General features: G+C 40.8%; 1 protein-coding gene across 8 annotated transcripts in view; it reads right to left on the minus strand.

Moving 5' to 3' along the window:
- Positions 1 to 15,547, minus strand: part of LOC110005162 (unconventional myosin-IXAa) — a 147,382-nt gene extending 131,835 nt beyond the window's left edge. For all 8 annotated transcript variants that reach the window (XM_065956964.1, XM_065956967.1, XM_065956961.1 and 5 more), the window contains exon 1: positions 15,219 to 15,547. The gene's annotated coding sequence lies outside the window, so the exon portion shown is untranslated. The remainder of the gene's footprint in view (positions 1 to 15,218) is intronic.
- Positions 15,548 to 16,352: the final 805 nt, after the last annotated feature.

Raw genomic sequence — 16,352 nt, forward strand, 5'->3', positions numbered from 1 at the left:
AAATTGCAGAAAAAAATGATTCATGAGTAGTCGATCACTTTATTTGTGTTTTATGATTTCAATACAGAGTGGACAGCAAAGTCTGATCTCACCTCTTCTAATGAACAAAGGTGGTCAGATTTTGTGTTTATCAGTGTGTGTGTGTGTGTGTGTGTGTGTGTGTGTGTGTGTGTGTGTGTGTGTGTGTGTGTGTGTGTGTGTGTGTGATGACTCAAAAGCCCTCCTTTCACACATGTCTAGCCACAACGAGCGAAATTTCACACCTTGCTCTGAATATTTTAAACCCCACTGTGCTCACCTTGACCTCTACTTTTTTTACACGCACAAACAAACACACACACACACACACACACACACACACACACACACACACACTTCCCTCTATCTGTCATCCATACACCCTCCGTTCCCACACACACACTCTCACACAGACTTTCACCGGTGAGACTTTCCAGCTCCGTGACAACAGCCAACCACATCTCAGCTACTCAGAATCAATAGACCAATCATGCACCTTCCCTCGTTCACCACCGACCAATCAGAGAGCTCCGTCCGGGGTCTCGTTTTCCATGAGCAGCTCTCATCATTGTTCCCGATGAGGCTGAAGCGCTGCTTTATTATTCCACTGAGCGTCTTCTGCGAGGAGCAAACGGAGAGCTTTTCATTAACAGAACCTCTGTACAGAGGACGTGACTCCCTGATGGACACACACACAGCACGTTTCCATGGTAACAACTGTAGCTCGTAATGAACCATTCTAACGCCCACTGAAAAAAAACCTGAACTGCTCCTTTAAGATGCTACATCAGCTTCTATTGGTCCATGTTGTGTTTGTTTACACATCTTCTTAACAGCTTATTTTAGAGCTTCAACGGTTATTTATTTTATCATTAAAGATTTTTTTCAATCATTTATAGACACATCTCGGCTGCTCTGTGCCCATGTGATTCCTTTACGGCTTCATACAACATTTATTTTATTACCAATTAATCTGCCATTTATTTACTCTGTTAATTATCTCAAAGCCTAGATTGAGAAAGAGTAATTGCTTTTCGTCTTCATCCAACGGTAAATCTTTGCAGACGGTAGAAATCATGTGACTGAGCAAGGAAAAGGAACAAAACAAACATGTTGATAAAGCTCTGCAGGCACACATTCACGACCCACAGAAAGCTGCCCCCAGCTGAAAACCACTTACTTAAAGAAAGATGTTGAATTTATTACAATCACAATTTTAAAAAGATGCAAAAAAAAAAACATATTTTAGAGGAATTTTTTGCCTTTTTTTTTTCTTCTTCTTTTTTTACAACTTAAGATTCAATAACTTATCTACCCATTAAAATATCTGCAGGGTACATTGTTCAGACGTTAGACTGGAGGAAGAAATAAAATTCATACCATCCAAATATTAAAAAAACTTCCTACAGAAGCCACATTGTAAGAAATACTACCAAAATGATGCATCTTGAGATACTACTCCAGACTGATCGCTGATGTCAACAAAGCCAGCCATCATTTAAAGATCATTACAAAGAGAAAAACAAAATTGAGGATGTAACAGGATATGGCAAAAATTCTACAGAGATATGAGACACAACCACACCTGAGCAGAATAAACAGCCACTTTGTTTTAATAACAATGATACAACAAGAGTCCGTCTTACCTTTGTAACCCGCTTCAGAGTTTATTAAAAAAACAAAAACAGCTCTGTGCAGCTCATCAGCAGTGACCCTCATTGTTATCGTCTGGCTCTTATTGGAGAGCGACAGAGAGAGAGAGAGAGAGAGAGAGAGAGAGAGAGAGAGAGAGAGAGAGAGAGAGAGAGACTGGCTCCTAGCAACCGCCTCCTGTCAGGGGAGGCTGAAGAGGTTTTGAAGCCAGTAAAGAGTGTGAATTAATGAATGATCTGAAGTAGAGGAAGGAGGACGAAGAGACAAGCTTTGATTCCCACAAGAAATCCTGTTTGTGAGGGCTGACTGAGTGTTTGTATAATGATGATGAAGAGCAGGATCAGGAGACAGAAGAAAGACGATGTTACCAAACAGCTGCTGTATGTTTTGTTTTTTTAATTGTTTAGCTGATTGTTTATGGACCCAAACAAGACCGAAAATGTGTAATGAGGATCTGAATAGAGTTTTTTAAGACTAATTCTGAGGGATGTTAAGCTGCTTGAGGGCACACTGAGGATAATATTTAACTCTAATCCACTTTTTAATTTTACTTCGGTCTTCAAAATGTCTCTAAAACATCTTAAATTGCCCATTTTTCTCAACCAATAGCCCCTGAACACAAACATGCACAGTTTAGAGAAATTCACTTGTTAATTGTTTATTATCTTTAAAATGGTTAAAGATTATATTCATTTGAATCACCTTACAACTTGTCATATATCAGCTCCTTTCTTCATAATCATCTAGTTTGTAAAAACAGAAATAAATCATAAAAGGATCATAACACATGGGTGGTGTCAGTCATTTATTGAGTATTTAAGGAAATGTGTCCACTTAGCATTTTGTCCCGGGCAGAAAAGCTCCGGCTGAGCGCTCGGGAACAAATAACATAAAGCGTTTGTGCGCCGAGAAGAAAAACGCTGCACGTCCGCCGTTGTATGGCCAACACGGCTCCGTTGCTTATTACTGCTTTATTTTAGATCAGACACGGAGCAAAGAGGATGTAGGTACAAGATACAAATCTGTAGGCGGGAAAACTAGAGGGAATATCAGACGTTAGGAAAAGAGCGCCGGTGACGTCAACAGCGTTTTTCTGAAAAGAAATCCTCTAATGAGGATCCTAATAGGTACAAATAATGATACTGAGAGTGCCTCAGTACTCCTTCATCTTCAGTACAAATCAATCTGTAGCTTATTATAAATCAGGTTACTATTTATTCAGTCAATATAAAATCATAGGGGGAAAATATGCAACTTTTATTCGACCAGTTGATATTCAATTTTAAATATTCAACAAAAAAAAGAAGTCAACAAACTCTCATATTTGAGAGGCTTTAATAGGATGAAATAATAAATTACACAATGAAGAGGAAAAGCCCAAAATGATTTTAACACAGCCCGACAATCCAGACATCATCCTCTAATGACGATGCTAAAGACTAAAGGAAGATGACAACTGTTTGATGTGACATACGACTTACATGATCAGCAGCCGACTCTCATTTTCATGATTCCTCTGATGTCACTTCCTACACAACCACATCCAATGAGGCCGACCACATCGTATGAGATCCTATGATAGAGAGGTTTTATAAACTTTAGTCAAATTAGAGTCCACTCTTTCATCTGGAGAAATTGAAACAAAGTTCAGTATCTTGCTTCCAGTCATCCAAATAACATCTCACACATCGTCTTCTTCACAGGACAGACACAAAACCGACAACGAGACGAGACAACAATAGACATCTCTGATATCCGGACCTGCAGTGTCAATTCACTTAGCAGACGCTTTTATCCAAAGCGACGTACATCAGAGAGTAAATACAAAGCTACTCGTCTACTCGTCGTGTGACTTTGAGCCAGTGATCCGCCTCCTTCCACCTGCTAAATCTGTATTGTAGCGTCCCAGTTTAGACTTCTGCACCAAAGTAGGACAGACTGCAGGACGGAGCAACTTTCAGACAACCTTGATAGAATGACGAAGCTCTTAGAGATGGAAGAACACAGACAGAGGCCAAAAGAAAGGGAACAAAGGGAAATTCAACTTCAACATTTACGACCAATTAATTAACAGAAGGTTTCAAACTAGACAAAAAGTAGATAGGAAATCAAAGTTTAAGGATCATCCATATAAATGTCACATTTTCTGGAGCAGATGTTTTTGTTGTCAGTTTTCTGTGACACATGTTCAACAGAGAAAAGCAACAAATCTTTAAAACTACTGAGCTGCAACATAATGTTTGGCATTTTTCCACATAAAAAAATTATTTCACTGAGACATGACTAAGCTTAAAAGGCTTGAAAACAACAACAAGGGGTTAGTGCACGCGGCCCATGTAGTCCTCCAAGCACGAGGAATCCGACCTGTGGCTCCATTCCTGCATGTCATCCCCTTCTCGCCCTCTCCCTGATTTCAGACTCTATCCACTGTCCTTTCCGTACAATAACGGCATAAAAAGCCCAAAAATAAATCTTGGGGGGAAAAAAGAATTGATGTTTGATCCACAGCTGCACCTACAAAATGAACAATGTAGTGTAGTAGACGACTTTGGAACAAAAGGACAGCGAAGAGATCAGACTTCATTTGGTGCTTCATCAAACTGAAAGCCACACCCAAGTCCTCTGGTCTCAGACGGCTTTGTTCTGCTTTGGCCAACACTGTCTCTGACTCTGTCACACACACACACGCACACGCAAAACACACACTGCCAACAGCATATTGCAACAAATCAGCGACAGACAGTGGGTCACACGCTCGTCCTGCTAGCCTGTCGTAAATGTGCATGTATTTAAATTCCTCTGGCGTGTGTGTCGGCTGCCAGCGCTCTCCAGCAGGGCGTCATTTTGGCTCCAAACCCACAGCCGGTCCGCTGTGACTGAAACCAGACGCTGCTTGCACAAACTAACTGACAGCTCAGACGGCACAAATATGAAACAAGCACTTATTAAAGACTGTAATTCAGCTTTAAGAGGGATATGACACAAGCACTGGGAAACGCAGCCTCCTGAATCTGCAGCACGCCGTCAGAAACGTTTAAGATCTGCACCACAGACTGAGACTGAGATGTGACATTATCGCCTGCCTCTGAAACCCAAAATGACACGTTGCTAATTGCAGAGGGCATTAGTTTTTTTTACTGCTGATTTACCCTCTCAGGCGTTTTTTTCACCAGCGGAGTCTGGCTGGCTTTAGAGGAGAGTGGCTGACTGAGCCTAGATCTGTCAATCTGAGCGGCAGCCCCATCAATCTGCTGGTTACACGGAGAGACCGGCAATGCATGTGTCAGCAGCAGCAGCAGCACAGAGCTAAAAAAAAAAAAAAAACAGACTGAGAGCTAATATTGACCACCTGCATTCACTGAAGCACTGTAAGTGGAAGGTCAAGGCCAAGCAGCAAACTCCAAGAATACAAGTCAAAACTGGAGTGTCAAAACCTGCAGTTCCTCAAATGACCACTTGAGGCTGATTCCAAAAGCGAGTCGATCCCATTAGCTTTTTACATTTTTTTTTTACATTTCAAAATTTACAGCAGAATTAAACATGTTTATAGATTTGTAATACTAATACTTATTTCTACATTAGTGGATTTAAATGATGCCTGATTAGAGGTGTGGTTGATTTAAGTGACCATAAAGAGCTGCTAGCTGTCTGCTCGGTGTGGCTGATAACCACTTTGCTGTGTTCATGTTGTTGGTAGCTTTTGTGGATTTTGCATTAAATATACACTATATGCAGCTGATTGTACAAGGAGGCCATGAAGGTTTAGTAAGAGTGAAAATCCACCGTTATCCTTTTTAGTTTTTAGCGCTTATTAGCATGCATCAGATATGTGCTTAATTTATGAGTTTAGTTTTTCACCATTGACGTATGAGACATGGGAGTCAGGATTGTTGGCTTTACCCCGCAGAGTTGACGATGGGCCGGGGGGGCCGAAGTCATTTTTTACTGCTCTCACATGATGCTCGCTCTTGAGAGGGAGCTGCTAGCGTACGAGAGGTCAGTGTACTACACATGCCGTTTTAGCTCCTTTAGTCTGATAAACAAACAACTACTGTCAACTCCCAACCCAGACAGAATCTGCAAATGAATGAGCGTTGGACAGAATAACTGTATAACTTTGATAACTTGGTATTTGAGCTTTAGAGCTATTTGGTTCCTCAGACATTACCACAATGTCTCCAAAGCTTCAGTCCTCTAATGCTTAAAACAGAATACAAATCTTTCCAAAAAGAGTTGGCAATCAAAGTGATTGCAGTGTTTCCCCTACCATTATATTAGGGGGTGTTTTTAATCGTACCTCTAGAGTAATTCCATTTAATGGCCTCTGTCTTTAGACTTCTAAGCGCAGGGTCACCTTGCAGCCTTTTTTTGGGATTCAAGGAAGTGATCAAAGACACTTCAGCAGGCAGATGACTGTCAGCTTAAAGCCCGGACAGGGGTCATGTGGATCATGTGGATGGGCTCTCTGAACACTAAACCACCCAGAAGTCGACAAGGAGAGGGAGATAAAAACAGAAAGACTCAAAGGGAGATCCAGTTTCTTAGAGCTTTCATCTTCTTTATGTCCTTTTTGTTATCATTCCTAAAAAGGTATGACAACAAAAAAAGGGCTCGACAAGGTAATTGCTTAAACCTGGAAACATGGCAACATTACAATTAAAATGTCAAATGATATTAAACAAAACACTGTGTGATGTTGAGTAACTTGGAACAGAAGTAGTTTTATGTTACATTTATGACCCAATGTCTTACAAATATATCCTCAACGGACTGATTTGTTCAGCTGCATTCTCCATGAAGTAACCTTCAGATTACGGTATTTATGATCATCTTGGATAATCTAGCTCAACTGTTAAGAGTTAATTTATTTCGGCTGATTGACTGACTGCACCTCAAGTCAAACTCAGTTACAGCTTTACAGCCATTTCACTGGACTACTGTCCTTCTCCCAGTTTACAAGCACTAAGAACTAAATTGGTTCTTTGACAGAAGTCTGACTCTGCAAAGGTAGGTGGCGATATACCCCTTTCAGCTTCTTACTACTGGACCTTCATCCTGTTGACTTATTACTTCTTATTTAGTCCTTAAAGAAATAAAAACGCAAGAGTTTCTTTATGTAAGAAAACAACATTATCTGTTAATTTCTTTTGTGTTGTGTTGAATTTTTAAATCTGTGTGAAACCTTGATGTTTTTAGTTACAGTAGGAATGATTAGTGGAGCCAGTAATTGTAAACAAATGTTATTTGTACATTTGTGTGTTTACACACTTCATGCCATCCCCAGATGAGTCAGCTGGGCCACCCCGGTGAAAAACTCTGGACGCGCCCCTGCATGTAGTCAAATCAAAAATCAGTTAATGCAGGTCTTATTTTTAAAGTCTTACACAATATAAAGACAACAAGTATATGTATTACTACACCAAACGGCCCACTGCAGAAACCCAAAGTGGTGAACAGAGAACACTAACTGGATGTTCAAGATGCTGCTTGAGTCCAGGGCAACACTCATCTGCACAACATCTTAGTAACTGCTGTACTTCTTTGAGTACCACAGAATGTCTGAGAAATGTTGTACACAACTATAAAATCCAGAGCCACATTTCCTCAACATTTCACAGATACACTGAAATGTGAGTAGTGAGTAGTGGCTTAGAAAAAGCTAGAAGCACAGCTCTAATCTGCAGTGAGCCTGTTGGCTGTTTGATTTAAAGGGAATCCCTCAACATGTATTAATGCCTGCACTCCCTCTCCTAATCATTCCTGTCATACTCTCTCTTCCAGTCACTCTGTCTGTGATCAGCCAAGCAGGACGGAGAGGAGCGTTGCGGGCGGTGCTGCTGGCTGCTCTTTGCCTCGGGCCATGCCAGGGGACTGATCTGTGCCCGCACCAGCTGCTGCCTGCAGCAGGACACACCATCAAGTACTGCAACTCTTCCATGTCACAGAAAACTTCCACAACAAAACAAAGCAATGTGCATTTTTTGCATAATGAGAAATAATTTCTTCACAGGGTGTTTATGCCGTAAGCTGCAGCAGCTTTTTAGTGCAAGGTTCAATGAATAATACAAAAAGATGTGAGACCCGATAATAGATGCTAGAAATTCACAGGGCCGCCCGGCTTTGAACAGCTGGAAGAATAACAAACAGCAGATCCCCGCTAAGAACCGAGCCATGTAGGAATCAAAAGGACCTCTGCTATCATGCAAACAATCTGACACATATTATTCTACAGCAGCGTCTTTGAAGGAGGTGATAAAAAAAAAGTGCAATTGATATTAATATTGTGGGACAGCTGCAAAAGAGAGAGGTAGGCTTTCTAGCTGCCTTTTCTTGTTCTGCACATTTTTCTTTTTCCTTTACAAATATGTTGAACCAAATAAGAGGAATGTGTTTGTGAATTAACCTGCAAACGGTTGAGTTCTTTAAAAAGAGCAAACAAACGTTTCTGCATGAGATTATCCTCGTCTAATTCAGGCTGTCTATCAGAGCATTAACACTGCAAATCACTTTCAGCCATCATGTCACAGAGGAGTGTCGCAGAGGTTAGCAGGTCACGAGTGGTGTCGGCTGTCAGCAGTCACACTTCCACTGATTGATGTAACTGAACGTGTGAGATTCAGGAAGTATGCAGGACCCGTTTCAGATGTTAAAATTATGATTTTTTTTTTATAATGCATGCATGTGTGCATGTAGGTCTGTGTCTTGTGAGCAGTTGAAGGCATATCAAATCAAAATGAAGCTGAAAACTGTTGCCAAAACACACAAGCAACATCCATAAAAGACACAGAAAAAGGATGGTTATATTTTGCATATCTGGGGCAGTGATGTTGTTTGTGGGGTTTAAATTTCATATTCATAAAGTGAACTTATCAAAACATATATAACGCAAAGTAACACGACATGCCAAGCTACTTCCTCTGCAGCTACTGCGGAGTTAAAGGATCATGCTGTTTTATGTTTTATTCATTGAGGTAAAAAAAAAAAATCCCAAAACGGCTGCTCAGTACTTTCTGACTTACAATTTCTGTAGCCCTTAGCTTTTGTCCCAGTGTCCTTATAAGGAATGTATTCTTTAAAATCAAGCCAGGAACATACAGTATATGTTTGTTTTTTAAGAAGGCTGAGTTATTTATAGCTAATGTGGTTCTTCAGTCTTTAGCAAATTGGAGTAAATTAGTGTATGTGTTGGGGACTATTTTCAGCTGCGGATGTATACACACTTGGTTGTGTGGAGATTGTTTCCTGCAGTGGGATGATGAATTTCTCATTAAGTCAAAATAAACTGCAAATCCTGTGTTTATTGTAATGAAGCAGCGTATAACTGTTTGTCTCGAGTGGGTTTCAATATATTTTTTTCATAATAATGGAGCTTAACGGCACAGAAGATCAGGATACACAAGGCTATAAAAGTCACAATTAGTAATTGTTGATGTTATTTTTCATTCATAAAACTATTGCCAGATGTATCTCGGTCATAAGAGGATTTTGAGATCTTAATTATTTTCAGTGAGTGTCACATTTTGATGTCCAACAAAAAATAAATAAAGCAAATAAAACGTATCATTTTGCACTGACGTATGACCAAAACACACACATACAAAAAAAAAAACAGGAAGACCTGCTAATTACAAAAACAATCGTGGCCTCGATTGTCTAAAATGCATTGCAGCCCCATGACGGGCTGTTTCTATTTCAGGCATATGAGGCTTTTTTTCTTCTCTCACTTCACAACACTTCACCAAAACGACACTTAAAAACTCCCACAGCTCAACGCAGCCAGGCCATGCTCAGCCAGAGGGAGACGTTGAAAAGCATTCTGAGAAATCAGTAACTATTGTTAAAGAAGTTACAGGGAGGACGACAATGACTTGGAAAGTCAATTGTGATACTCCTATCATGCAGCTAACATGCTGGTGTCTAATATGTCAACATGGATTGTAACAAAGGGTTAATTTCTCCTGATTCAAAATCAAACAGCCTCTTTTATCCTGCCAATGGTTTATATAACTAAAAAACTTCCTTGACAAAAAAATAAAATGGGATGCACTGATCTGACTGTTTCTGTCCTCAGACTTAGATCTGTTGTTGGGTATCAGCCAAATCCAGAAAATGATGGCCAAACCCGTATTTAATGATAGTCTCTATGCTTCAGGCGTAGGGACTATTCTTTTATGTCTGATGCTACATCGTACTTGGCCTAAAAATTACATTCCTTACTTTCAAAATACAAAAAGTTACACTCTTTAGGTGCTGCAAGAAGCAGGACAGGACAAGCTAACATTTTAGCTCCATTAGCACATGAACTATGAATATATGTCTGCAGATATGTGGACTCACAGAGAGTACACCTGCATGATGTTAGAAAACGATGCAATGTGCGATTACATTGTTCAATATTATGATAAAAATATGAAGTATGATAAATAAACAACATGTTGAGAAGCGTGTTTAAGCTGTAACGCACTGATTCTACTTCTATCTCCACACCTGTGTTTGCAACATGTCCCTCCTGAATCTAAAATAATCGAAATAGCAGGTTTTACCACTTAATTATAACATCAAGTAATCTGAGGATAACTTAAGCTCCATCTGACTGCATCAAAGTGGTGTGAAAGAATGGCCGTTATACCCAGGGTGAAATAAATGCATACTGAGTGAGAAAGCATTGCTTGTTGAAATTGCAAATTTGTCTGGGTCAAATGGTCATTTTTGCAACACAGGGATGAAACTTCAATTTATTGTGCAGCTCTAACGGAGAGAGGGCGATATTGAACAGGGCCGTGATCCCTCACCCATTTAGCGAGAACCGGCCTTGAAGTCAGCCATGCTGTGAGGAGAGGTTGGGATTAGGCATTATTAATCATGATAGAATTGAACCACACAGACCCACCCATGATCGCCCCCATTGTCACAGTATGTGATCCAGCTATGAGAGTCAGGATCAGACAGATATATGGATCAGTGCATTTAAAAAAAAAAAACAGAATGGATTTACAAAAAAAAATATCTGCATGGATATCATCAAACTGTACATTTTTCTGACAAAGGCAAGTTACAACAATTGAAACCGGACACCTTCACTGTAGTATCTTCTCTCCAGTTCTCTTGGCTGTGTCAGGACAAAGACACGTGCTATTTAAGATGCCTAACACACACACACACACGCACACACGCACACACGCACACCACCAGCTCACCACCATTGTGGAAGTCTCTATAAATACACCTGGTTAGAGATGCTTTTAGACTGACATGGGTATGTGAAACATTGACCTCATACTGGTATTGTTTTACATCAAGCCTTGAGCGTTGCAGCGCTCTGACTGCTCAAGTGGGGATGCTGGGATCCAGTGACACCAGCCTAACAAAACAAAACTGTTATTCTTCATCAATTCAGGAAGAACAACAAAACAAATGCAGGTCAGTGGGCTTGTAGCCTGAAATGTTGTTGGGAATTTACAGTAGATTTAAATCTGCTGATGAGCTTAACTCTATGATCTAATGCAGACATCATCAGCAGAGCTCGTAGATTATGGTACATCTGTAGGGAAAATGATTGGATATAGTTATAAGGCTATATATGACAGTTGTTCTTACAGTAGAAAAATAAAGAGGTCAGCTGAGTTAAACAATGCAATATTTTACGTGCAGTTTGATGTCATGATTGACCTTAATTTTCTCTGTTAGGGACAAATCAATAATCCTCATAAGTCGTCTAATTTAAACTCATAAATATTTGTTTTCTACGTTAATTATAAATTCTATGATATACATCTAACGCAGATAAGTTTGGAGGGAATTGTTGTTATGTATAGGTTCTGTTTCTAGTGACATGTTGGAAAATGTTCTTATGTGGCAAGACACAATTCACTTAACTTTAACTTCAAGTCTATGTTTCATTGTTGTGGACAAAAAATTGTGATCTTGGACACAAGAAATCCCCAGTGTCTTGAGACAAAAACACAATCATGAACATTTAACTGCAACCATGATTTTTTTTTCCTAACCTAAACCAAAGCACTTTTGATGCCTAAACCTGACCACATACAGCCGTTTGCATGAAGTGACCCAGGACTCTATTGTTTGTACACCCACCATCCAAACCAGTGTATTGGCTCCAGTGTGTCACATTAATGTAGCCAGCAATTATATTTGTCACCGCAACATAATTGGGAAAACAATTTAGTGTCATATAAACATAATTTCAAGGAGACAGGCTACTGCAACTGAGGCTGCTATTACAGCTAACAAGTCTGACTAAGTTCAAACAAACTCATTGTGTTAAGCATAAAGGATGTCGGTCAAAATCTGGAATGCACTAAACAACCAGGTAGAGAGCACCTGACAAGCAAACGGCAAACAAGATTTCACAATAGATTAGCATGAAGAAGTAAGCTGTCTTTTTATTTGTGTAGCATCACTTTGCAACCTTTGTCACTGTGAGAGACGAGAATTTATACAATCAAAGAAAAGTAGTTGAAACAGCTGCATATTCATTTCCTTTTGATGAGAATTCCCTCGCAGAATGGCCTACAGTAGAGCTTACGTGTAGAAAATGCCTTTTTTTCAGTGTTCTGCTAATACAGCCAAGTAATCTAGCTAGTACAAAACACGTCTTTTCTAGCTCTCATGCCAGCAAGTAGCCTACATCTAGGGATGCTAATAGTAGAAAAGACATTTTTCTAGAATATCCTTTTTAGTACAGCTTTGTAAACAAGCGAGATAAAATAAAAAGCTTCCTATCCTTCAAGAGACGCTCACTAGGAACAAAACTGTTTTCTAGGATTGGCTAGATACCATTTGGAAATCTAGCTATAACAACAAGCTTAGAAGAAGGCTCCCTCATAGCACTCATTCAAGCTATTACAGCTTGTTAGTGTAGACAGGGATGTTAACTAATAGGGAAAAAAACACATCTTTCATAGAATAAATTAGCCTGTACGCCTTTGAAAACTGGCTACAGCCAGATAATTTCATAGAGGAAAACACCTCTTTATCACTGGTAGCCTACCTATAGAAAATCTATTTTAGCAGTCTGTAGCCTATAGCTTGGAAAACTAGCTAGTACCCATGGGAGCTGACTAGTAGATTAGATTATAGTCCTTTCCCACCATCCTTTTTGTCTTGATCCAGTTTTTGAAAATGAAACTCCAGCATGATAGCAACAAAGAGAATAATGTCTTAAACCTTGATATCTGTCACAACAAGGTACCAAAGCAGATCTTCTTCAGTGAAATCACAGCAATGGATACAAGTTCTGGCTTTGAATAAGTATCAACTAATCAAGACTGAAATTAAAATACATCAATGAACTATTTTTACACCATTGTAAGCATTTAAGAGAAGTCTCTCATTTCTGTCCCCCTGGAAGACAGATGATAGTTATTTTCTTTCTGGATAAAGTTGAAGTTTATTTACCACAGGGGAGTCAGTGATGCTAATAGTTTTGTCATAAGTGTCTAGAAAAACTGCTCTAGAATGGGCTTAGATTCTACATTTTCCTTCTGCCTTGATGTCTTCATCTGTCAAAGGTCTAAAAACAAAGTCTTTCTGAGAAGCTCTCTATCTGCTCCGCTGCGTTCACCACAAGTGCATTCGCTGGGCAGCTGGAGCTGTCAAAGCAATGTTTTCAGGCCTGCTCTCAAGAGCTTTGCCACTTACGTAATAAGCTGAATGAAATGTTAATGTCAGCAAAGTTGACAATGCAATGAGGGATTTCTCTTGACTTCAGCAGCAGTGAGGGGTGGGGGGGTGGGGTGGGGCGACAGGTCGACTGCTGATCCACAGGAGGTGAGCACAACTCATTGTTCTGTCTTTAAAAATAATGCACCTGTAATTACTTTATCTCCTTTCCTTGTAGCTTTTTATGAAAAGTGCCACAGGCTGGACGGGTCACAAGATGCAGCCATGGCTCCTCAGTGCTGTTGCTAGACACTTCAGAGCCAGAAAAGAAGGAGGTGGAGGAGGGTCGGTCACCTCTTGAAGCTGTTGGACTCGTGGACACAGACCTTGGGGGCACTGCTGGTCTGGTCTGGTCTGTCTGAGGTGAAGCAGGCCTGTTTTAACTTGTTAACAAGCTTGAATCAACCTCATTTTTCAGCTCCAACAGAAGCCTGGTTAACAACCCTACATTGCTTGTTGCTGGTTTGAGAATTTTAAACTGGGTGATGATGTCAGATTCACAATAAGGAATGAAAGAAAATATGCAGATTAGATACACTGCATAATTCAAGTTAACATGGTTTAACTGTGATTACCAATTTCTTCAATTGCAGACTATTTCTCGACTCTGGAGACAACTGACCATTACTGTCATTTTCATTCATCTGTGAAACTGTATGTGTTTTCATAATTGAGATCCTATGATCCATAACATAAAAAGCACAAAATAAAACATGGATTGCTTTCTTGTCAGACAAATAGAAAAATCCCAATATGTCAAGTGCTAAGTCATCTGTAGCTGTTTTCTTGGCTGAGTTTGCATTTGAAACCATTTCACTTCAGTGGTTTGGTACCATGTTTAAATGCAAAGACTTGCATCTAAAAAGTTGATAATGTAAAGCGCAATTAATCACCCTGGGCTGGTGAATAATCCACTTTTTCATCCACAAACTCATTTATTCATTGTGTGGTTTGTTTTGTCTGTGGCTGCTTGTTGTGATCAACAGGAGATCCCACAGTAACATGCACACCCTTCATAGAGCTACACTCACAATCGTCCACTGCGAAAAGCACCACTGTAAAGCCAGACAGCAGCAGAACATCCTGTGACCAGCTGTGTAAAAAAAGAGCCCCAGTCTGCCCCATCAGGCAGCATCAGAGTGATGTAAGCAGCCTCAACGCCTCAGTCATGACGAAAAATGTCACAGCCTACCGTCACAACCCTAAAACAACGTACAGCAGTGTCGATTTATGACTCAAAAGCTAAAACCAGGCAGCTTTTACACCACCATATAGAGCTCCAACCTTCCTCTGCGACAGTAAACCCAACCATCGCCGCTGTGGATGCGTCTCATCCATTTAGTGCGTCACGTTTATTACTGCTTTCTGCTACACTGTCCCACACGCGCACACACACTCGCGCACGCTACAGCCCAGATGTGGCGTCCAGCACACATAGGCATCATCTGTAACTGCACATTTTCGCATTATGTAAGAAAACTGCGTGACATTTATCAGGGGAGGCGGCAGCAGCAGTGTCGGTGGTGGTGGAGGCGATGGAGGGGAGAGAGGTGAGGAAGGAGAGGGGAGGGGAGGGGAGGGGAGTGAAGGGGGGGCCTGGGAGCCTTCAAGCCTGGAGCCCTGTGTGCGTTCAGGGATGCTGGAGGGTATTTTAGACCATGTCGATCTAGTTCTGTCACAATATACCATGTTGCGTGGTCTGATGTTGAATTTGAATGGAGAGCAGGAGACTGCAGCTGATGTTAATTTGACAGACAGAGAGCAACCCGCAACACGGAGGTTTGACATTCACTCCGAGCTCTGTCTGTGTGTTCACTGACAGCTAAACTACGATGTGGACCTAACGTGTGAAAAATGGGGCTTACCTCCTTCTCTGTGCCTTCAGTGTGCTGCTCCGTAAACCTCCCCGCTATAAACCCTCCTTTTCTGAAGAGGAAGAGCAGGCAACGCCGTGCAGCTCCTGTCCACAAAACTCCGGCTTGGTTTTACCGCAGGGAAACGCTGTCGTGCGTAACAGTCCGCACCACGTATCCCGCCGCTACAATCTCCAAATGTGCAGCAAAATATGATCCACTTTCCTTTCTGTGCTCTGTCGTAGTCCTGAGAGCTTCTGTTTTAAAGTCCTCCTGTCACATCTCCTTCCTCCCACAGCTCCTATCTGCTCTGCTGTGCTCGCTCTCCTTTTTCTCCTCGTTCTGCCACTCGTACCGCGCGTGCACTCGCATTGCGCGTCAACGAGGGGCCGTAGTAGGGTGGGATCTATATGGCAGTGATATAGGTGGGTGGGATGATGGGAGGACCCTCCTGTGAAATTATATTATTAATTATTTCCATGTGAAGATCTGGCAGTTGAGTAACGTTTTGATTTGTGTGTTTTTTGTTTTTTTTTCCTACAGGATTTGGTGTGTCATCTAGGCACATGACACTAGTGTGGGGTGTGGCCAAAAAACGTGGACACCCCTTACTCAACACACACACACACACACACACACACACACACACACACACACACTCACTGAAAGATGCATAGGTAAAACTGAAACACTTTGTTCCTCTAATTTAAATCTATATTCAGCGTGTAAATGTGAGAACAAATGGGGAACTAAGGGAACCTTTTTCACAAGTGAATGCTATTTTATCTCCAACACCATTTTTGTTCAAATAAATATTTGATTTTGGCTCTCAAAGTTATTTCATGAATAGGAATACATAAACATAAGTTTGAAGGAAAATAGCAAAACTTGGGCAAAGAGGCTACTATACCCAGATATGTCTCAATGTTTTCCTTTCCAATGTTATCTTTAATGTTAATCGGTGTGGAGTAGCTAGAGAATACAATATGTCTCGTACAATTGTCTGAGTTGACAGTTGGTAGAGTCGGTTGTCTCTCAACTGGAAGGCTCGATCCTCAGCTCCTGCAGCCACATGTCCGATGTGTCCTTGGGCAAGACACTTAACCCCAAATTGCCCTGGCTGCTTCGTCGTGTGTACGAATGGGT

The sequence above is a fragment of the Labrus bergylta genome, chromosome 7 (genome assembly GCF_963930695.1).
Source record: "Labrus bergylta chromosome 7, fLabBer1.1, whole genome shotgun sequence".
NCBI lineage: Eukaryota > Metazoa > Chordata > Actinopteri > Labriformes > Labridae > Labrus > Labrus bergylta.